General features: G+C 39.0%; 1 protein-coding gene across 1 annotated transcript in view; it reads left to right on the top strand.

The window, feature by feature from the left end:
* The window catches only part of LOC136442993 (zinc finger matrin-type protein 3-like), a 61,214-nt gene that overhangs the window by 10,905 nt on the left and 24,974 nt on the right, over window positions 1–25,335 (top strand). The gene's annotated exons all lie outside the window — the stretch shown is intronic.

Genomic DNA, 25,335 nt, shown 5'->3' on the forward strand with positions numbered 1-25,335 from the left:
GAGCAGGGAACAGTAATTTGACAGCCTGGATTAGAATTAGGATAATCTATTTTGAAGTTTATTATATCCATTGTGGAGATACATGCATTATTGAAATGATGTGACATACAAATGTTTTTTCTGCAACAGTGGTTGGCAGAGGGATATTACTTGAAAAGGAGAAGCAACAAAGACATTGGCATTACCCGTGAAGCACTTAAATTAGCAAGCTTATGGAATGTTGATAGTATATTTATTCTTGGATCGAAATCTTGCAATTAAAGACAGATTTAAAACTGATGCATTCCAAGGTACGAGACAAGTAAAAGCTACTGTACAGGATGTGTGAAAAAGTGTAGCCACCTGGAAAGTTAAAGGTAGCAGACATCCTTGGCCTTGGAAAGATGGGAATTTGTAACTATTAGGAGATGTTTGTATGTTTTTTTGTAGCACATAACTGGTAATCTACCTTAAGGTATTAAACACACCAGTTTTGTGCTCAAAGTGTGGCTTTATATATTTCCTCAAACATTGGACAATCACATTCAAGAGGACGTCCCTAACTGAAGCTAGGTACTCATTTTTACCTGAGTTGAGTGAGAAAATAGGTGTAAAGTGCCTTTCCCAAGGGTAGAAAATTGAGGCCTGTTTGGGATTAAAACCTAGCACCTTTAGATTCTAAGTCATCAACCCTAACCACAAGACCGCCTTGCTATCCTGGTGCAAGACATGATCAAGGTTGATAATGTCCTGCAATTATACAGGCAAGGTGAGAAAGACTGTTAAAGCCCCCCCCCCCCCCTCACTGGACCCGTGGCACACTGGCGTCGTCGCTGTGTCCTAAACTGGATTTGTGTTTCCCTTGACTTTATAATGGGAATATCATTCAAAACGTACAAGTATGACCAAAAAGACAGAGCTTAAAAGATAAGTTTTTTGTCAATGAAATTCATTGAGTGCTTTGTCAATTCGATCGGCCGCAGCGACACCGCCAGCGTGCCGCCGGTCCAGTTAGAGGGGGGCTTAACTCATGAATGGGTTGGGTGAAGTTTTTGGACTTTCAGTGTAATATTTCCCCTTCTTCTGTTCTTCTTATTCCTGGTTTGGTCCCTTTGCTTCTGGCTGTACCAAAGGCTTTGTAACAGTGGTGAACCAAGAATGACTCCCCACCAGTTAATGCTGCTGTACTATGGTAACTTACCACTCCCACCGCTGAAGCCAGTTGCCAGGTTATTGACAAATTTAAAGACTTAACAATGGGTGTCAGATGGCTCTGACAGGTAGAAATTGGTTGTAATTTTATGGCTGTCTAGGACAACAAAACAACTGCCAATTTTGGTCTGTTTCTATTGTTTGTATGAAATGGGTATAAAATTGTACTTTATTTTAGTTGTAATTTTATGGCTGTGTAAGACAACAAAACAATCTAGAATTTTAAGGTCTGTTTCTATTTTTTATATAGAATTGTACTTAGATTTAGTCTAGATTTAACATACAGATCTTTTGTACTACAATTCTTTTTTATCCGAGTTCCTTAGAAGGAAAAAGTATGGTTCGGCCATTCTGTAAGCATATTTTTACAACGTGTATTCTAGATCTGTCTTTATGTTACGCAGCTCCGTGGGAAAGTGATAGAAATCGCGTCTTATCCTATTCGGCTGTCCCGGAATCTGTAATAAAGAAATGCCACATTGATTACCTGTGCAGTAATGGCATGAATGCAGCCAGTCTCACACAATATATCACCTGTACGATTCAATTTGTAATTCTCTGCCCAACTTTTCTCTCCCGATGACTGTCACAGAATCACTTGCCATCGGAAAGTCCTTGGCGGTAAGTGATAATGCCGCAGTTTAGGAAATGGCATTTTCCTGGGCCCATCAGCAGTGCCAGGCCTAGTCTCTATCCCATACATATAGAGTACTTTTCACTCCCAGGAGGGTTCGAGAAGTCATTTCACTCAGCACATTCTATTTTACTCCCTTGACATGTGCTCCACAGTTCAGAGAGTACCTTCTTTGGAGATGCGATACGCCGGAAAGGAGTTACGGAGAAAAGGGCAGGGAAGATAAGAAATCCTCCTTGGGCAGATAGGGAAGTTTTCTTTAAAAAAAAAAAAAAAGTCTGGAAGAACATCCTAGCTGACTGTAAACTCTACTCTACTCTAAGAAAAGGGCAGGGAAGATAAGAAATCCTCCTTGGGCAGATTGGGAAGTTTCTTACAAAAATAATAATCTGGAAGAACATCTTACTAGACTGTAAACTCTACTCTAAGAATATTTTTTTTCTGTATTACCATACTCTGTGTGTTTAGATTTGTTCATCCTTCCTGAAGGCAACTTTTTCTTTTTTTGCCAAACTTTTTTTTTTATTCGCACTTGCATCTGTTTTGGGGTCCCCAGAGGACGTCATCCATATAATCAAATCAACATGGCCTGATCACTAGTCATCTTCCCCAAGGTACTGTAAATGCAGAAATGTTTGCGGTGGTTTAATGTTCACGGTTTTCGCGGTGAATGCATCACCGCGAACTTAAAACCACTGCGAAAATCCATTCCATTGTGTGACTGTAGCGCTACTATCGTTTAGGCGAACTCAAAATCACTGCGAACACTCCATTTTCTCCCTACCGTGAAATTGAATCCTCGCGAACATTTCTGAATTTACAGTAACTCTTGACCAAGACCACAGGAAGAAGGCAATTTCTGTTTTGTAAACCCTAGATGGGTGGACAGCCTCTAAGGTATCCTTGTGTTTCCTCCCAGTTTGCATTCCAGTGTAGAAAGCTCCTTTCCAAATCAAGTTGACCAGAGTCTGTTGGGGAGACAGTTTGGGAAGACCTTCCTGACATCACCCATATGGCTCCGAACCAATTAGTACATGCCTGTTGCGGAGCGACATTGTCTTTGGTGCTTTCAAACAACGTGCAGAATTTGATTGCTGATTGATGTCTTGGTTGTTGACCTTGACTTTGAAACTGACCATGGCTGTGTGACAGTGGGGATCAACCTCCACTAATTGACCAGTCTAACTGGTCCGGACCTTTAGCCTAGTAGTTAGCGTGTTGGATTCCCAAGCCGTGTGGATCGTGATCGGCACGGGTTCGAACCCCGGGAGCGGCGCACTCGCCCCTTTGGATTTTGACAAATGCCTGTTGTGGAGCGACATTGTCTTTGGTGCTTTCAAACAACGTGCATAATTTGATTGCTGAATGATGCCTTGGTTGTTGACCTTGACTTTGAAGATGACCAAGGCTGGACCGATATTTACATGGTGATCCCTTTCCCTATGGGTGCAACCACTTTTCTGGAGGGGGAGGGACCGCTACACTGCATAATTTTTCAACGCTAGAAAAGCAATTATAGGATTTTGTATGTACATTATTTGAATTATTTTGTTGTATACTGTCAAAAGGTGGAGATATCTCAGCCTTGTCCTAGTATCTACGGCAGACATACAAACATTCTGTTTTCTCCTACTAGTATATAGTGGCTGTCACATACCAGGGCAAAGCCCTCTACCATTGTCAAACAATCTGGCAGGTCCCCTCTTAGTCTTACACAATCTTCCTTCCAGACAGACTCGAGGTCGCAGGTACACAAGACTGGGTCAGAAAAAGACAAAATATACGACAGATCAATAGACAACGAGCATGCTATGATTATCCACCCAGATGTGCATTATTTTCTCATTACATGACCTTTTTGAAGACGCTCCATTTATTTTTGATCCAATTCAAAGAGCATGACCTACTTTCATCTGTACTGCCATGTGGAAGGTCTCAAGTGATCAGACCATACATATGTGTGACAGCCCTGTCAGTGGTGTGTGTCTGTGTTTCTGTAGCTTCCTTAAGACAGTCAAAAGGTCAATCTATACCATTGCATCAAAGTCTTGTCTGAAGCTCCTATAGATTAAAACTAAGAAGATAGTATGTTTTCGTTGCCATTTGTGTGTCTGTGTGCCTGTATAACTTGTGAGGCTTTGGATGGGTTGTATTGATATTTGGTACGTGGGTAGGTGTCAGGAAAACGAAGCTCAGGTTCGATAAAGTGCCCCCTAGTGGCTTTCTATAGTACTGCAGAGGTACTTCCAGTTTTGATGTCTTTGAACGCCAGGCTAGAAACACAATGTACATGTACCCACCTATTAATTAACCAGCAATTTGCGAAAGAAGTTGCAGAAAACGTTATTTTCTAAATTTGCAAATGAAAGACAAAGGGACGTGAAGGAATGGCTCTATGTTGAATACTGTTGATAAGATAATAATGTTTGACGTAATTATCTTAAAGTTTATTAATGAGAATAAGTGGTGATTAGTAGGAGCAATTCACAATGGCGTTCATGTGAAAATGACAGCTGTTTAGCGGGCACACATCCGTCTCTACCATTGAATATGTCCAGAGGCATTTTGATCTAAGTTCTCCCTGTGTGCACTTGTTACGATTAATCTATCAGGCAATGGAGACCGATTGTCTGTATTACTGTACAACTTGTGGCGTCTGGAAAATTTGCGCAGACTTCTGAATCGATCTATCCATCACCCAGCCTTCAGCAGGAGACATGCATGTCATATGCTTGGGGAGAGATTTATGTACTCAATAAATCTGATGCCATGATTGGAAGTCTCATTTTCGTTTCAAGGCATCCTCATTTGAGGTGAAGCATGATGCTTTTTCAAGTAGCTAGTGGTAGTGCAATGCGGCTTCGCTACGGCTCGCGTTTTTGCCCAAGCACACCGGGTCACCCCTACTCTTCTCGATAAGTGTGTTGGGTTGCAGAGATTTGATGTTTGAGGCTAATGCCTGAAGCTCCCTCATACACGGGGCCACCGGCTTTACGTCACCATCCGAAATGACGAATGCAATCCCTTACAACATGTCCGAGCTGGAGTTGACCCCTAGGACCGAACTCGGTCCCTAGGATCCACGGAATTTGATCTAGATGGCAAAGCAGCGGGGTTGCGTTACCGCTTGCGCTACGGGGATGTTGGAAGTCTCAAAAGATGAAAAAGCAGTTATTCAACCTGCAAAGTCCCTGGTGCATGCTTTCCTTCCCGTCAGAAAGAACTAGTTTTGCCTTAGCTGTGATAACCTCCCAGATCACAGACATGCTTCAAAAGCACGCAAAACAAACTCTAGTTTGAATGTTTTTAAGATGACACCCTTGATGTAGATATTACTTGATCAGCATGACATGTTGAATGCGTGGAGTAGCTCTTGATTTATTTATTCAGTGCTTTGTATTGGATGTATAACCCATGGGAAACATAGGCAATACATACAAACAACGGGGATATAGCATACAGAATTACAAACAGTTATAGGCTAGATTATTACGTGATTAAAAGTCAGTTCACCCTTCCCCTACTAGGACAGATATATTTAATATTATGATATTGTCATGCCCTGTTCATATATCCACCTATGTAGGCAAATTTGTATATAACTCTGTGCAAAAACGAAACAATATCATACATTCCTGACACAGCATACTGTTACCAATATACTGTTCTAGAGCGTTAGCATGTACGTTATTCTATAGATTATTTCTACTGTAAGTCATAGCTTAGACTAGTTCTTTGTATTTGTTAACTATTAGCAGTCGTTTGACTTTGATGTGCGTACGTTGCCATACATTGTACCAGATACAATTGTCGCGCAATGAGTTCTTCTTCTGTGGTAGCGTGTGTAGTCCAGTGGTTAGCGATCTTGCTTCTGGAACTAGAAGCCCCTGGTTCGATCCCGGCTGTGTCGCTCACCCGACATGCACGCTACCGGAAAGGGTCGCAGTCCTTAGGACGGGACGTTAAGCCGTGGTCCACTGTTCATTGTGCTTGTCGAAAAGAGCTATAAAGGTGAATTTTCCCCCGGTACAATGAACCTGTAAATACTGTACATAGCGTCTGTCGTCTCTGTCACGACCAGTGGAAGATTAGCTCATCTGTTCATTGAGTTCATTTTAGCTAAACTGGTTCGAGATCACTGTCCTTTACTTTCCTTTCTATCTATGCTATCTCTCTATCTATCCACATGTTGCCCAGACCTCAGCGAGACAACCTTCACCCCCTGTAGTTGTGTAAACCTGTTCTAGATCCAAACTCTGTGGCCTTCATCCTCTGTCCATGTGCCAGCAGTTTATTTTCTTAAGGGATGAAGTTCTGTTGCCATCTCTGTGTGAAGTTTGCACAGTAAAGAATCTCCTGACAAGACTGGGGTATGCTAATCTCCGAGCGGTGGTGGGGAGGAGGGGAAACTGAACCAACATCTTTTTATAGTACATCTGTTTTTTTAATGGTAGTCTACAGTATGTTCTTATGATGAACGTTTTTGTACTATGTATATACACATCTGTTAATACAATAGATGATAATTGTACAGTTAGAGTTACTTACACTGTCAAGTTGCAATTTCATTGTTAGTTTAGACCAATTCAGCATTACAAATGTATATTAATACATATATTAAGCAAGGACTTTATATATTTTGATGTATTAAGTAAACAATGGGTATCATTGTTGTAGGATCATATAATGTTCAAAATGTCTGGTGTACTAGTACAATATCCTTTCTAATCCTTTGCCTTCCATGTAGTAGTTAAGTAGGCGAGGCCACACACATGTGATGTCTTTCTTAACGCACTCCATCCAAACGTTACCTGGTCTACCAGGACCTCTGTTGCCTGACAACTGCAACTTGCTGATGGTGTTGATGCAGAAAGAAAAAAAAAAATTGTCCCTAATTTATGAAGTCTTGAAATGTCTCTCATTTTGATAATGGATTGAAAATGGCATGTATACAGGCAACAGTAGCTTTGGAACCCACTAAGCAGAAGAAATGGAACATCCCTGAGAAAAACTGTCACCTAGGAAGTGCAGAAGGCCTTCCCTGTCAGATTTCTCCGGTGGGCCTCTGGCAGTGATGTTACAGGGTGGGTAATAGGACGTCCCTGTGAGATTTACCAGATGTAGCGGGCTGCCAACACCTTTTTAGTTTATATTCTGAAGTGCTGGGAACTTAGCCTGGATGCCAGACCTCCAATCTCTAAAATATCTATCATTGTGGCATCGTGTGGCGCAATCGGTAGGGTGTTTCGACCACAACCGAGAGGTCCCTGGTTCGAAATCGCCGATATGCACCGATGTTGTGCCCTTGGGAAAGGCACTTTACACGACTTTCCTCACGTCACTCATGTGTGAATGAGTACCCAGCTTCGGTTAGGGACGTCCCTCGGATAGGACGTTAAATGGAGGTCCCATAAACTTACCTATAATTGCTTGCGATTTGTCCACACTTCAAGAGCACTACTCAGTTTGCAGGCTCTTCCCTTGACCAACTTTTCCCTATACAGACCATGAAAACCTGTCCCTAACCTAATTAACCATTTCCTCCCTAAGGGATCGTGCTTGCTGGCTGTTCTAATACTGTAATTCACTTTAACTTCACGGTAGCAAAATTTCATGGTGTAAGGAAAATGGACATTTTCACTTCACGGAACGGATGTGTGAAGGAATCATAAATAATCACAACAGGTTTTTCATGGTGATGGTAAGTTCACGGTACAGAGGCAGGGCTCGAAATACTGGGTGCATGTGCACCCAGTGCACCCAATTTTGGAGCTGTGCACCTAATTTTTTACTGTGGGTGCACTGGTGCACCCAAATATTTTCGTACGGTTTAATGTGTAAAGGTATCACTGCACACTAGTAGACAGCATATTCTTGACATCTAAGTGTAAGAAAATAATAAATTCTTTGTTGTAGTACTTGTTTAAGGGATTTCAATGTTAGAATTTGAGTTAATTTCAATGTTGAAAGCTTCAAAACTGTGTGCCGATATCGCATGCCAAACACGCATGAAGAGGAACAGTAAGGTTTGTCGTTAGGTTTTGCTTACAATAGTTACATTCTACTTTATTTTATGTGGTGCACCCCAAAATCTTTTGGTGCACCCAATTTTTTAGGTTGGGTGCACCAGTGCACCTATTCCCAAAACTGAATTTCGAGCCCTGAGAGGTGACCATGAAAACAGTGAACATAAAGTTACAGTGAAAGAAACAAGAATTACAGTAGCCATCTACTTGTTTTCCAAGTCTCAGTCCCACCCAGACATGACAAATGGTCTCCAGACCAGTCCTGTACTGCCTCCTGGGGTGGTGTATTATAGGCCTCATTACCCCTATTGTGTCCAAGGTGGGAAGTTGTTAGCACCTTCCCGCCCAGAAAAGTCCCAAAGTCCCTGGCCTGCCTGTTTCTTGTAAGGGACTGCTCTCCTCTTCACAGCATTGCTCTTGTAGTGTTCTAGATATTGAAACTTTTGCAGCGGTTTTATTATCACAGTTTTGGCAAATATATATCTCCAATGTGTTACTAGTATATAATACTACAGAATTGTTTTAGCTGCAAATTTGAATACTGAAAACTTCCTTTTCACTACTACTGCAAAATAAAACCACCTTGGTAAGGGTAAAGCAGTCATCCTCAATATTGAGGTGAAGCATGATGCTTTTTTTAAGTAGCTAGTGGTAGTGCAATGCGGCTTCGCCACGGCTAGCGTTTTTGGCCAAGCACACAGGGTCACACCTTCTCTTCTCGATAAGTGTGTTGGGTTCTTTTACGTGCAGAGGTTTGATGCTTGAGGCTAATGCCCCAAGCTACCTCATACAAGGGGGCTGCCGGCTTTACGTCACCATCCGAAATGACGAATGCAATCCCTTACAACATGTCTAAGCTGGAGTCGACCCCTAGGATCGAACTCGGGCCCTAGGATCCACATGAGTACCAGACCCTAAGAATGATGAAGATAGGTTTGGGCAAGGCTTCTTGGTTTCGGTCAATTGTCTACATCACCATTCATTGCAAGTTCTCAAAAAACACAGACAAACTAGCATCTCATGAATAAATGAAGGTTCAAACAAACAGAACTACTTTCATCTAGCGTCACCTCATCTGTTTGGATCAAAACTAGCTTCTTCTAGGACCCGTTTTTTCACAGAAAAGCCATTAACACTTCTTTGACAGAACCCAGACATCAGAAGGTCCATGTATAGGTCTTCCTTTTCGTCTTAGTTTTAGGATTACAGGGGCCATTTGTTAATTATCTTGAAAATCCCCTCTCTTTCATTTTCCGGCCCTCCCAAATCCCGTAAATCCTCTCCTATATCCAATGATGAATCGCATGCTGCCTCTTTTTTTCATGTACAGTACATGTAGCACAGTGTAGGACTGGTGTGCATTTTTCACAGTCACCAATATAGCTCCATTTACATTAATCCGCTGGGTTACATAAATCCGCCACTTTGAAAAATAGTGGGTTTGAAAGATCTCAAGTACTGTCCCCCCAGGTATGAATGAATGAATGAATTAATGAACTTTATTGCTCAACAATTGTACATGGCACAATGCATGGAAACAATGACAAGGCAATAATTTTACAATGAATACTAAACTAGTCTATTCTCTTCTGAAAAACTATAACTACAAGAATATGAACGTAAATGGCATACTGATATAATAATATATGTTAAACGTTTCTGTCTGTTACAATACAGGAGTGCATTATACTGGGGAACGTTGGGTTGGAGATCTGTTTGGACGTATCTTTTCAGGGTGGCAGAATTATGTACCCTGGTGGAATTATGTTAGAAGATGTTACCATGACTTGTACAGTTTGTACAGTAGAGTCCATTCCAAGTCACCACACGTTTTTTAGTGATATTTGTAATATCTTCGAATTATTGCTTTATAATTATAAATTGTTATAAATATTCATATATGTTTGTACAAAAAAGTAAATACCAGAGTACCATGTTTTAGAAATTGTTCTGATAATTTGCAAACACTTCGAAAGTGACTGTCAATAGAGATCATTTTTTGGAATGAATTTATGACTTATGAAATTAATGGCCAGTTCCACATGCCCCTCAAGATAGTGGTGATTTTGAAATATTACATTAACGATAAAAGCTGTTAAACGGTGAAAAGAAGACAACGTACATCATCACATGCAACCTACATGTAGCAGACGATATGCCAAGTTACAGTTAGCCGTCAAAGACTGTTGGACCAATAGCTTTCAAGAGCCAATAGTACAGACCACCCAACATATGCTTTGCTCCACTGGCCCTTGATTGGGGCCCGGTGGTAATCACGTACATTACAGACCGTGTTACTTTACGACATATTCTCCCAGTGGCCCGTGCCCTCTTACATATAAAGCATGCTAGAACCTCGTTGGTAGGTGTAATTTGCACTTACCGGATGATTGCGCTCACCATAGATGATTAGGTGGCCTGTAGTCCTATAAACAAGGACAATTGAATTTGTGAGAAGGTAGTATAGGTGACCTGAGAGAATAATTGTTATGGGAGTGGTGACCAAAGTGCAATAATTAAATGTCCCAAATACTGCCCATAGTCAAAACACCCTTAAAGGTAGCCCAAGCAATAATAGGGTTTGAAAAATGGGATTTTGAAAGTCAATTTGTTTATTCATTTTATACATGATTAGTTCAAACAACACTAGTGATGTCCATGATGCAAAAATATGGTCGCCCTGTAGTTAAAGCCACTGCAGAAATTTTTGTACAATACTGAAGCAGTATGTGACGATAGCGCTGCCGCGAACTTAAATCCACCGCAAACACTCCATTTACAGTATGCCTTTCTCCCATCTAACAGTAGGTAACTTTGATACAGACCCCTTGCTGGGTTGGGAACTAAAATAGCTCTGAACGACAGACAGTATATATTTGAAGGGTCTTTGTGCAAGCATTTTTCCATACTGAACGTAGGCTATATTTAAAAAGACATGACATACCATTTATCAGAAAAATATATCTCATCAACATACCAATCAGAGATTCAATTCAACATGGTGGGTATGACTTTGTGAATGGTTAGAGTTTGTGTTAAGTGTCTAATTTTGTGTCGGGGACCAGAAAATGTGATGTTAAGAGGCATCCATGAAAGGTATACTGTAAATGCAGAAATGTTTGCGGAGGTTTTATGTTCGCGGTTTTTGCGAAGACCGTTTCACCGAAAACTTAACACCACCGCAAACATTTTTATCCAATACTGTAGCAGTATGTGACTATAGCGCTGCCGCAAACTTAAAACCACAGCAAACACCCCATTTTTCGCAAAATAAAAACCACGAGAACTTAAATGCATTTACAGTATATATAATGTTTGGGAATTCCTACTGATACCCTTCTAGTCCCAACATCAGCGCAGTTGTTAGACCTCCCGTGGAGTTTGAAAGGCAGATGAAAGTGAACAAATATAGAGCCATGTCACATCAGACTGCTCCCGTATGACTTATCACATATTGTAACTGCCACCTTTGTACTCGAAAAACGTTCACAAGAGCTTGTTTTGATACTTGCTAAAACCTATTATGTATGCATTTCGGAAACTTGGTAGTAAGTTTCTACTGAAGAATTATTAAGGATAAGACATTGTGGAAGCAAAAATGTTTTGTACCGGTATTCTTCCTGGAAATACATGTATACTGTAAATACAGAAATGTTTGCGGTGGTTTAGTGTTCGCTGTTTTCGCGGCGACCGTTTTACCGCGAGCTTAAAACCACCGCGAGCATTTTTGTCCAATACAGAGTATGACTATAGCACTGCCGCAAACTTTAAACGACGGCGAACACTCCATTTTCCCCTTAGCGCGAAATAAAAACCACATGAACTTAGATGCGTTTACAGTATTTTGTATTACAAATGTATCTCTTGGCAACAGATGGTGTGATCATTTGGATGTGATATCCTTCATACTGTGACATTAGTAATCACCATTATCTCTACATCATGCCTCATGGCGTGTAAAATTGCTGATCAGATGCACTCTGTTCTGTTCCTAGAATATGTGATGGGTGTACTTGAAATGACCTTGAAAACTCCTTCGAGTTCGAGCGTCATTTAGGCATCAAGTACAGCTTTTCCACATGGAAAGTTGCAAGAAATGTAACAACTATAATTGCGATATGTTTGTGCCCATGTATTTAATATTTTTTAATATTTTAATATTTTAAAAACAGAAACTGTTGTGTGAGACATCATCTGATCTGAATCAGTTTAAATTCCTCTGAACATTTCCATTTTTTCATATCAGCTTATCATTTTTCTCAACTTCAATTTTCTGTCTTTCAATGATAAGGTATTTAGAATATACTAGAAGGCCTAGGGGCTATATGTCATACTAGCGCATCCCCGTCTTGTATGACTGCCAACAAAAGGGTATGTCACCCCGTAAAAAGGGCGGTACAACCCCGTCTTAGCGAAAGCACGTCGACTGATAATGATGATGATGATGATATGTCATACATCGCTTAGTACTATAGAATGATGTTTTACTGCTAGATTAGTACAGTCATCGCTCTAATTTTGAGTGATGCTTCTATGTATACCCTTCATGAATAAAAGATATTCTTGATTACTAATGTCACATACAAACTTGCTTAACCTTATCAGCTGTGTATGAATCAAACTTTTGAATCAGTGGTAGGATTAGGCAGTAAAAGAACTCAACACACTTATCGAGAAGAGTAGGGGTGACCCGGTGTGCTTGGCCAAAAACGCGAAGCCGTATTGCACTACCACCAGCTACTTGAAAAAGCATCATGCTTCACCTCAAATGAGGATGACTACTTCACTTACTTACTACTTAAATTGATTAGTTAATTGAAACGTAGATCATATCTCTAAAGTTAGAGTGTTCAATGTTAAACAAATCAATTACGAGACATGATGGTGAATTTGGGTGTTACAGATCTCCATGGTGATTATAAACTTGCTCCTTCAGGACCATTGCCTTGGCTGACCTCATATCTGAGATGGAGTGTTTCTAAGGGATTGTTATGTCTATTAGACTAAAAGGGGGCATAAAATGATTCTTTTTGCATATCTACGTCACTTTGTAAGATAAGTAGATTGTAGAAAGTGTGGTTTGAACTGCAGAAAGTTAAGACACAACGCAAATTCTCAATTCTTTTTAAGCATTTCACAGGACCTAACGTAAGCGTAAATTCACATAACACATAAGCCCAGCTCCTGGACTTGTAGAGGTAGACTTGTATGTTATAAATACCTGCACAACTTCAATTTTACCTGTACTAACCTACAGGTAGTATTTCAATTCAAGTGCTGTAAAAAGTCAAAGTGATATAATGACATTGGAACACCCTTCAAAGTTTGTTACTGTAATGTGATTTCTTTTTTCACTGGGAAAATTAAACTATTTACCACAGGTTTTACTGTAGAAGACTTCTGTTGTAACTATATTATTGGTTGAGAGAGCTTCACACATTAATTTTCAATGTTGTATAGGAGGCTTTTAGCTAGGATTTATAGAGGGGGCACCCAAAAATGGGGGGAGGGGGCAATGGGAACCAGAGCTTCCCAATGTGCTCTATGGATTAACAATTACCTGGTAGTGTTGCATGTCAATCAATTTACATGCTGTTCAACTGTCTTGTATGTGGAATGGTTCATTTTGCGTGTGAGGGGGGAACACAGTGTTCATGTGTATGTAATAACCAGGGAAACAAGGTGTCTTTTGGGTGTCCTCTGCAAAAGAAGGGCTTCCAATTTCCTTGTTTTCTTACTGTAGGGCGTCCAAAAGACACCTTGACGCCCTGCTAGCTAATAGCCTGTTGTATAGCCATGGGACACCAATCATGCTCACTTCCTGATCAACTTACCTCCCACTGCCACCCTTTACCGGGGGCGTTTCGACCTCTAACCTTCAGGAGGAAAGTAGAGGTTTAATTTTTAAATTCCTGCCGTAAAATTGTCCCCGGGGGTTCGACTCATCTGCACTTTAATTTCGAACCTATGTCCCGAACGCCGGTGGGAGCGGTATCCATGGCAACAGTGACACACTATTATCAGGTAAGGTCTTTTGGGTCGTATATCACTTTGGGTCTGTGGTGACTTGCTCATAAATGAAATTTAAAGTCAGTAACACTTATGATTGAAAGTGTGGGAATAATGATTACAATATGAGAGACCTAGCCTCTGTAGAGGTACTGTCATATATTATTATCATTATTTATTATGGAAGACTTGTTATTCCAGAGATGCTTATGCATATTACTAGAATATAAACGTGCAATAAAAAGGCACAATTCACAACGTTTCATTTTAGGTTGCCTGACAGGTAGGATGAAATATGGACATTAAAGATTAAAGATTAGATACTTATTGAAACATGAACTGTTATCATCAATCTCTGCCATCTGAAAATACATGTTCATAAACTTTTTGTGGAAGACATCGGCGCGCCCATCAATTTTCGTCCGTTAAAAAGAAAATTTGGTCATACTGTAAATTGTTCAAAGCAGCTCCAAAATGAAAAAATGTAAGCTGTAAATTTTTATATATTTTGGAAAACGGATACTTATGTCATAGAATGCCAAAGTCAATTCCAAAATTAAAGATGTGAAAGAACAAAAATGAAGACTCTATTAAACGGTTTACCATATTTTGTGTGTTTAGTTTTGTTAATCCTTCCTGACCAAGTAGATTTCATAATGAAGGCAACATTTTTTTTTGCCAAACTTTTTTTTATTTGCATGCTTGCATCAGTTTTTGGGTCTCCAAAGGACGTCATCCGTACAATGAAATCAACATTGCCTTACAACAATTCTAAGTAACTAATCTACTCTAGAGTATAATAGAGAGTCAGTGTTACTTTACAGTTTACTGAAACAAAACAGAACTGGGCTCAGAAATTACATGTAACTGTCGTGAATAATATTGTAAGGAGGAGCACATTTCAGTATTACTGTCACTGTCTTTTCAGTGTCTAGTTCATCTTGTTTAGTCTAGTTGCCATGTGTCATAAACGTTACAGATCTTCTGTATACCCCTCAGATGTCTTAAATCACAGACGTCTTGAGCCTTTCTATACCACACTTGGCAAGGCAACTTGCATATTCAATTTGGTCCGAAACCTTTGCTAGATTTGGTTGTATCAAAATGATTTCAACCTCCTTGGTTGTATACTGGAGATTTGTGCATTTTTGCTAAATTTGGTTGTATCAAGGAGCTCAAGGTTTAAATGATTTTAACCTCCTTGGTTGCATTATTATTATGTGACTGGAGAGTTGTGCATTTTTTGCTTAATTTGGTTGGAGATTTGTGCATTTTTGCTAAAATCGGTTGTATACTGGAGATTTGTGCATTTTTGCTAAATTTGGTTGTATACTGGAGATCTGTGCATTTTTGCTGAATTTGGTTGTATATTTTGTTGAGATTTGTGCATTTTTGCTAAACTTGGTTGTATACTGGAGATTTGTGCATTTTTGCTAAATTTGGTTATGATATATTGGAGATTTGTGCATTTTTGCTAAACTTGGTTGTATACTAACAGTAACTGGAGATTTGTGCATTTTTGCTAAACTTGGTTGTATACTGGAGATTTGTGCATTTTTGCTAAATTTGGTTATAAGATATTGGAGATATGTGCATTTTTTGCTAAATTTGGTTGTATACTGGAGATTTGTGAATTTTTGCTAAATTTGGTTATAATATATTGGAGATTTGTGCATTTTTTGCTAAATTTGGTTGTATACTGGAGATTTGTGCATTTATGCTAAAATTGGTTATAATATATTGGAGATTTGTGCATTTTTTGCTAAATTTGTTGTATACTGGACATTTGTGAATTTTTGCTAAATTTGGTTGTAATATATTGGAGATTTGTGCACTTTTGCTAAATTTGGTTGTATACTGGTTATTCGTGCATTTCTTCTAAATTTGGTTGTATACTCTTCAATGGGGATTTTTGCATTACATGTACATATTTACAACTGTACTTCTTTATTTACCTATTTCAAATAGATTTTTGGAATCCTATTGATAGACATATAGGAGATCTTTGATAATAGAGACTGAACTGTCATTCAATTTTGACACTCTAGATCTGTATCACAGACTAGCTTGTCACAAGCAGGGATATATCATCCCATTATTAATGACATTAAGTATTTAACCAATCACTTGGGGGCTAAGCTGCCTAGGGCTACTAGTGTCCCTAATGGAAGAACCTGGAACTAGCAGATTATGGCATTACGTTCCATTGAGAATGCTTTCCCAGGGATCAGATGCCTAGTTTTTAATGTTCAATGGTATAGTTGGTAATCCGCTCCCATTAATATCTCTGAAAATGATATATGGTGTTACTAAGACTTGTAAGCTGTTGGCTTGCAGCATTCAAAGATGTAGGGACTTGTGTTGGGTACAAGCAAAGACATTTCCTATATAATGTCCTTGGTACAAGTTACAACACAAGATAGTTTGCAAGAGTTTATTAGGATAGCAAAAATTCAGCCATGGCTTGAAATCAAAATGGTAAGTCAGACCAATTTTTGTCCAGTACATCCATATTTCAAAATTTTCATAAAAGATTACATGCAATCTGGCAGTCTGAAATGTAGATGTAATAAGCTTCAATAGAGCATTATGAAATATGGATGTAGTGAACCGCTTATCAAATAATTGGTCCGATATGTTGTATAACAAGTAACCGATAATCTTCTGATGTAATATTTTACTGAGATATGGAAGAACCGTTCGGTTCACATATTTTGATAAGTTGCTGTTAGGGAATATGATTAGTAACTTAAGTTGCAGGGACTTAGATTTTACTGATAATAAAGACAAATTCAGATACCTAAATAGGGTCATAAGTATTCTAATCAAGGGTCACTACAACCAAGGTTGACGTCCTTCAATTTGAAATATTGAGTACACGTATCTGCCCATCTGCTTTCCATGTCCCCGCATGCTTATTCCGTCTTTACTAGCTAGTTTAATGGAATAAATAACGAGGCTATAGATGTCACCTCTCACCGTGATCCAAGCAATTACTGCTCGATTGTGAGCTGCGATATCTTCAACTCTCCCATTCATGATACTATGATACAGCTAAGTGGGCTGTAAAAACCTAGACGGCATGACCGTGCACACCAGACAGGTCATTAGATATTCCCAGCTGCCCGTGGCAAGCTCTGTCCTTGGCTCCCACCCACAATTTTACGACCGCCCTTGCCACCCGTACATTCCGTCCTGGACCAGCCCAAGAGCTGTCGTCCTTGTTTAATACGGAACAGGATGGAAACCATCGTCCGCTAAACTCGACGACTTCCATTCCTCCGCCTACCGGCTTGGAATACCGGAGGAGATATGCATCCCCACTTAGCCAGACAGTTTTTGAATTTTTCAAAACATGGACATTGACAGAAATGAGGGCTGGCCTGTGGGATCAGAAGTGCGTGTTATGCGGGCGGTGTGGATTTCACACGGTTGCTGGGAAGACCCTGTTGTGAGGGCTTAGGCACTGCCCGAAATAGCCGGGACAGATCGTGTTCCGTAGCACACATGACAAAAAATAACATTGGTGTTTATGGAGAGTTTTAATCATAGAAATGTAACTAGAAGCATGGAGATTGTTTAGCTAAGCAGCTGCCATCTGGATATATTTGACACATGAAAGTTTAAGGCATCAGATATCATTTGTAATGACATGACTATACTATCTATGATATTTAGTAGCACAAAGGTCTATAGATATTTGTCGGTATCAGATTTCATGATATTTGGATCCCAGGTGTCAATATCCTACATGAAATAATTTGTATGTAAAGAAATTGTATGTCTATTGTATTGTGATGTTTCCTACATATTTGCAGCAGATAGAAGATTATGATATTTGCAATAAATCTTACTCCTTGCTAGGCCATTTTTATTGAATGGCTCGATACGTGTGGTGGGTTCTTTAACGTGCTTGAGGTGTGGCTCTCTTGAACATCATATCTCTGGCTTTATGTCTTATCCGTAGGTACACTCCCAACCAAAGTTAGGTACTCATTTTCACCGAGTGTCGAGTGAGGAAATAAATGTTAAGTGCCTTTCCCGACGACACAACATTGAGGCCTGTTACAGATTCAAACCCAGAGCTTTTAATTAGAGGTCTGTGTAGCAAAACCTTTGTTGGATCCATTGGCATGTGTGGTGGCCTCCATCTTGATTTTGTGACGTCGCAGGGTAGCCATACCATTTGATTGGGAGGGGTGTTTTTTTGGGTTGCTAGCGTTCTCTCTATTTTCAAGGAATCGGCATACAACTATCACACATTCAACTCAAATAAAAAGAAAAATTCAATACCAATTCACATTTATAAAATGACCCCGTAATCGCTAAACTAACATAGCAAACCTGAAGTATATGTAGCACTAATACTTAACTCTAGTTTAAATTTAGATTTGAAGCCAACAACCCTATCCACAAGACCAACTTGCCACCTAAGAAATGTATGTACGCAAGATTTACGTACAGCCAATCCCTCAGGGAAATAACCAAGACATACGCAACATGGTCTTTTGAGAGAGTCGTATGATTTTGGTTATATCCCGAGTACTGACAGTCTGAGCTGAATATTACATGTTCCTTCCATCTATTACTTCCACTTCGCTGAAGCATGAAATTGAAGTGAAAGTTAGATGGAGTGTTAAGGGAGAAATAACAGGAGTCTATAATTTATCTGTGCATTCTGATCTGTTACAACTTCTGAAGAAAAATAGATGTGCCAGGTACTGTGGCTATGGTCTGTTAACCCAGTTAATAAGACACATTAATATAAATGTCTTGGTCCAAGCTCACACTAAAACAAAACGTCTATGAATGTGGGTGGTCCAAAGTATGTGGTATGGGTTATATACACCATAATTTAGTTGTCAGCATACCTGTCTGTATTGTTATTAGAATATATATCATTCAGTCTGAAGTTTCATATGTGTGAACAAAGATATTCAAAATCTGATTTCAAACCTCCTTGATGTGAAGGATCTTCTATTTCATTCAGTACGAGCGCAACAAAAATTAGGAGAGCCCTTGAAAAAGAGATTTAGATTTATACATAATAAAGTATCATATTCTTTTAAATATTGTTTCTGATTTCAAACTGTTATGACAAACACTTCAAAAGTTTTTTCTGTGTTAGGTTTTAACAGTACTGAGATTAGGTTTATACATAACAAAGTATCATATTCTTTTAAATATTGTTTCTGATTTCAAACTGTTATGACAAACACTTCAAAAGTTTTTCTGTGTTAGTTTTACAGTCGTATGGCTGATATACATCAAGTTTGAATAGTTCCTATCATATCTCGCCTACAACACCTGTTCTAATTTATCTTAAGCAGACATCTGACTTCTAATCTGCACATGTAATCAGTGTTAAGAATTGAACCTGACTTGTGAATGTAAAATATCCAAAAGTAATTTATGAACTATGAGAATCATTTTTAAAATGTTGGCAAGGAACACGCTTGTACTCATATAATAATTAGTAAACCAGCAATACAGCTTATCAGTAACGATAGAATTTTTTATATGCTGTAAATGCAGAAATGTTTACGGCGGTTTTATGTTCGCGTTTTTTGCGGCGACCGTTTCACCACGAACTTAAAACCACCGCAAACATTTTTGTCCAATACTGTAGCAGTGTGTGACGATAGCACTGCCGCAAACTTAAAACCACTGCGAACACCCCATTTTCGCCTTAGCGCGAAATAAAAACCATGCAAACTTAAAATGCATTTTACAGTAACCATAGCAAGATTCGATTGGGAATTTGTTTGTCCAATATGCAAAAACAGAAATCAAATTAGATGTACATTTTGTACTATGCCCACCTCCCATGGAATAATCGCTTTCTTCATTTTTGGACAAATCGATTTTGATAGGGAGCATGATGGGGATGCGAATGGGTGATTTATATGGAAGACTTATCAAGTTAGTATCCTGACCCCTTGGAACTTTATCAAATCTCAGCTCTCCAGGGATGGCAGGTCATTGATCGGGAGGTGTTGAGGTTTTCTTAGGCCACACCGTCTTTGTTATATTCCCTCCCTACACCCGTTATAGGGGAAATGTATTTTTTTTTGAAGGTGTGTTCTTCTTCTTTTTTTCTTCTTCTGTCAAAAAACCAAGTAGATGTAGGGTGGCAGCTCTATCAATGCAGAAGCTTATATTTCTCTTACGATAATTCTATGGATGTCATATTTTATATCAATAAACCATATTGGAGGTGTAGGTAGCTTTAGGAAAGGTGAATACAATGGAATGTGTTTAACGCTAATGAGGACCTCATTTGCATATTTTATGCAGAAGCTTCATATTTCTTTTGTGGTAAATGGTAGGGACTTCATGTTGGACATAGAAGTAGCTTGAGTAAACAACAACGCAGTTTCTTTTATTGATGGGAGGGAAATATCTTGCATTTTCTCGAAAATGTTGGCCTTCTAGTTTTTTGGTATAATGAGTCATTATTATTTGGTCTCAGGGCTTAATGTACAGGAAATGCTGTATGATCTATGTGGCCTGTTTAGCGAATTGGGTAGTAGCTTTAATGCTTAATAAAATAATAACTGATATTAATGATATCTGAGGACGCACATACACGTGCTTCGGCGTCTGTAAACATACAATAAACTGGATGTATGGACTCCATTATATGCTCTTAATAGAAGACGTGACTTCGATGTTAATAGTCGTAGATTTGTGTTCTCTGAATGATAAAGCATTAGAAAATGGATTAAATATTGCAGTACCAGTGGTGATGTCTGTGATAGGGTCTTCCATTATAGATGAGGGAAAGTTGCCAAGTTCACATGATTTCCCAGAAGTGTGTCTTTTTATTCCGTCAGGATTTTCTTACAGGAGTTTCATTGTCTAGACTTTGTGCGCACACATACGTGGACGTGTAGTCAAAACGTTGAAGCCTGTAGATAAATACTGAGCGTGGGTAATGATAGATGGATTTCACATGTATCATTTCTCCCACACTACCTCCCACACACGGACTTCAGAATGTATACATAGTCAAGTAGGTGGGGGCGTGAGACAAATCACTTGTGTAACCCAGGACTTATGTTTGAAAGTTTACATACCAGGTAAAAGATACAATGTATAAACCATACCTTAGGCCACACCATTTTAATTTCTTGCAATTGGTTAACGGAATTTTAAAAAAAATGCTAGATTGGAAAATCAACAGGAAAACAGAATCTCAGAGGAAAGTTTGTACTTTGGTGCACACAATTTCAGGGAGTGAACAGGGTCAGGTGCAAGTTTTCACCCCAGCCTTCTGTTTTCATGATTTTTTGTGTGCTAAAATTTAAAAAGAAATCTGTTAACCAAGAAATTAAATTGGTGTGGCCTTACTCCCACCAGAGACATACCAGATTGCAGGACCAATACAGGATTTGTGTCAAAGTTCCTTAACGTATTGTCCATGACAAGCTCTAGATCTTCATATTTACAACTGGCTCTGTGTATCTCCCTTCTATACTCGTATGTATAGATTTGCCTAAACCCTTGTCTATGTGAGGTGAAAGCAAATTGGGCCGAAGAGCAGTTTCCTCCTTATTTGTCCTTAAAGAAGTAACCAGAAGCTCCTTTGAGGTCAATTAGTGGAGATCTTGTTGCTAGAGATGTGAGATCTTAGACTTAACTGTAAAGGCATGGACCAAGATGTTAACACTGGTCCATTATGTCAGAGCATTTCCTTTTTGGTAAAAGTCCAAAATCTTGTCCTGTTTCCACTTACCACTTATAAGCACAGGACAAAACAGCTCATTTAAGAAATCCTTGCTCTCCATTCTTTATCTTCAAAGTATGGATTCAGTGTACATGTACATGTACATGTATATGTCCATTCCGGGTGAGGCAACATCTCGATACAGTGTTTTGGCAGTATCTTTTCCGATATCTGAAAATTGTTGCACTTGAAAGGTTACAATGAACTTACACCATTTCAAAATGATTTCCAAAAGTTTCATGACAAAGTTTTTACCAATACAACATCTGGGTTTGGATGATGATTTGATCCCATAAAATTATAAAGAACGATGGAATTCTCTCGCCACTTTGTCCGGTTTTTCGTCCTAAGTGATACGGTAAGGCGCTTGTGGATAGTTGATAAGTGCAGTTATTAATGCCATAAATATCGTTCGCCAGGTATGATTTCTGTCAAATTTTTTTCAGTGCCTCACGAAGTGTAGTCACATAAGAAAGCAAAACATCTAAAAAAACTGCTTCTTTATTGGATTTGCGGCCATAAAAGCAGGGCTTTCTCCAGCTTTAAATTTTGTTCTGTCCCACTCATTGGTTGGGAGCCGTTTTAAAAATTTTCATTGTTGAATTTGTCATTCTATTAAGCTTAAAAAAATACATTTTCATCAGTTTTATGTCATGAAATTGATATTTTTGGGACGTCCCAACAAGCAAATGTCCATCCAGGGACGGAAGGACGGGTCCTGGAGTCAGCCCTGCATAAAAGTTACGTAATTTTACATTAAAACTGTAGAATAGCTAAACTACCGTAGGAGACCATAATAAGTAGCAGGCGTCAGTAAGGAAGACAAGGCCATCTGTGTGGGCGGTTAGGGTTAAAGCCACGTGCTGTCAGCCATGGAAAGATTCCTACTAGTAGGTAATTGCTAAAATGTGTTGTGCCTCTCTTATGATGCAAAGCTGCTAGGCACTTTAGGGTAGACTTGATTCCGCATGCCACAGATTACAAAGTATATTGGTAGTTGTGACGAGAATTTATTTTATGTAAGACATGAGTAGAGTATCAATGGTTTGTGGTAGTTCAGGCAATGGAAAGAGCAACCTGGTATGCATCCAGGGAGTGATTGAACGTTCTTCATAGGAGTTCTTGAGAAGGAATCTCAGGACGGATTGCGGTTTTTACAGAACTCTACTTTGGCATGTCTGGTACGCTGTTACGTTTCAATCGTTCACCGTGACCGCACTGGATTCTGGGAGTCATCAAACTTTCCACGAGTTCCTGAAGGTTGTCGAATATTACGGACGTTCATGGAAATCACCGGCTTTTTCCATATTTGGTGAAACGAATATGTGACTGTGCGTCGCACATGACTCATCCGAATATCGGATGTTGCACTTTTGTTTTGGTCGTTGCGTTCTTGTTATCTTTGCTGCATTGAGGATACATGTGGCCTAGTGGTTAGCTATCCTACTTTTGGACCAAAAGACTTTGATTTCTCAGCCTCTTGTCCTTCAATGTTCTGTATCCTTTATTGACATGTGAGGCTTGATTCATAAATGTGTGCATAAGGTACGTACATATAGAATACAACGCGGGGTATTCCGTATCACCCGAGGTACCAACCCGCCGTGGGTACGGCTGGAGGGCAATCCAACCCGCGAGAGGGCTGGGACCGAGGGTGATGCGGAATACACCGTGATGTATTTCATTTATGTCATATACCCACCCGAGAAAGCACACATTTCAATGCGGAATACGCCAGAAGTTGAGGGAGTTTTGTGTCCTTGAACAAAAAACTGTAGCAACATTGATTCCAACCTCCGAATCCGATATCCGAATTTTCGACGGCGGCGCAACCGGCGCACTTGAAATGCATTCTAATCTATTCTATGGAAGCCCGTGTGATACAACTTAGAACTTGTGTGATACGGAAAATTATCACACGGTCCGGAACGCCCGTATCAAACGTTTTCGCGGCCCAGGTATGACATAAATGTATGTATCTTGAACTTGAACCTCCTTTATAACGACGACATAAATGTTTGTTCCATATAGAGCCTAAATTTAGCCTCGTTACACATCATTACTGGTATTGTAGACCACTTGAACTGTTACAGTGCATGTTAGAAAGACAAACAGGAGATCTTGTTCAAAGGAAGCTTTCTGAACTAATCTTTAGGCAAACAAGAAATGGAGCAAGTTCCAACGTCGAAAGTGCCTTAACCATTAGTCATAATGTTCTATATATACTGTATATATATAAGAGTGTAAACTTAAAGATTAGGTACAAATGCATTTGTTTGAATTCTGTTAAGGTCTTATTCATGAGTTTTTTCATCAGTCGAAAGGAAATTTCCCACCGATATAAACACATGTTCATGCAGCCATTAATTTTTTGGGGGTACGGATTCTTTTAGGGTCACCCACTCGGAGTAATACAAGAATGTCACCTTAAGATGCATAATCTAGATATGCCATAAGAGTCATACATGTGTGGCAAACCATTTCCTTTGCTTTTGTAGAAGGCAATAATTTCAACAACTTATCTTATGTCAAACTTCTATTACAAGAGTATAACATGTCATAACATTTAAAGGTCACTGAACGATTTATGTTGTTTTGTCTTTGTGTGTTTGGTACACTTTGCAATTAAACGATGGCTATTTTGTCATATGACAACTTAATGTGGATAGATTTTGCTTGTATAGTCACCCCCACTTGAGTCTTAAGCTCCTAACATGTGTACTAAAGACTTACGTTATGTGAAATTTTGTATTTGACTGTCTAAGCTCATTACATTCGTTACATGAGGTTCGTTGCCCCACAACTTATCTCAGTACAATTTGTAAATGTTTGTTGATGCCAAGGTATCCTAGCTTGTACGATGGCGTGAAAGAATTGGATTTTAAGAGCTCTGTGGTGTGTATGTTATTTCACAACGGTGCCAATTCCTGTCAGGATGTTATAATCTATAGAGATTAGCAGTATACCGTACAAGATGTTGTTTCTGATTGTGCAAAGATCAGTTGTTTATGTGGCTGCATTGTGTAATGATAAAACATAAGGTATTTCTTTCTAGCATGGCATACCAGACAACTTCAAGTTCAACATGTCAATGACCGCTATAGAAGGATATTTCTACTTTCACCTTTGATATGATATAGTCAACTTTTCTTGCTAATGTTGTGCATGTAACGTTAACAGCTAAGGGCATGAATCAAAATAAATTCTTCTTGATACATGTTAAAATTTCTTATTTCAAACTCATCTAATTCGTGTTCAGGCCACGCCAATTTAATTTGTTGCTTCTCAGAATAGCCTGTCCTGTTTTGAAAGAAAAAAAAATGGTTCTCTATTCTAGATCTTCACAATTTTACTGTCGTAGAGACATTTAGTGTGCAAGATGTTACTGTAATTACAACAGGAAGTTACTATTTGTTCAGTAACCGTTGTAAAACTCAATAGCCACCAAAATAGATTATAAAGGCCAGGCACATACAATATGGTCACGTTATCATAAGTTATAATTTTTCATTTATCAAAATTGTTTATCCATATCAATCCATATAATTATTTCATGGCAAAAGGTAATTTTGTCACTGAAATTATAGTACTAGATCAAAGAAAAGGGTGCATTGCATTAAATGAGCCATACGACTGGAACTTGAATAATCCTCTAATAATAATTATTTTTTATGTTATGTAAACCCTTATCTTCATCCCAGACTACGTATTTTGCAAAAAAACTTTTTTTTTCACCCTGTCGCTCC

The sequence above is a fragment of the Branchiostoma lanceolatum genome, chromosome 10, assembly GCF_035083965.1.
Source record: "Branchiostoma lanceolatum isolate klBraLanc5 chromosome 10, klBraLanc5.hap2, whole genome shotgun sequence".
Lineage (NCBI taxonomy): Eukaryota > Metazoa > Chordata > Leptocardii > Amphioxiformes > Branchiostomatidae > Branchiostoma > Branchiostoma lanceolatum.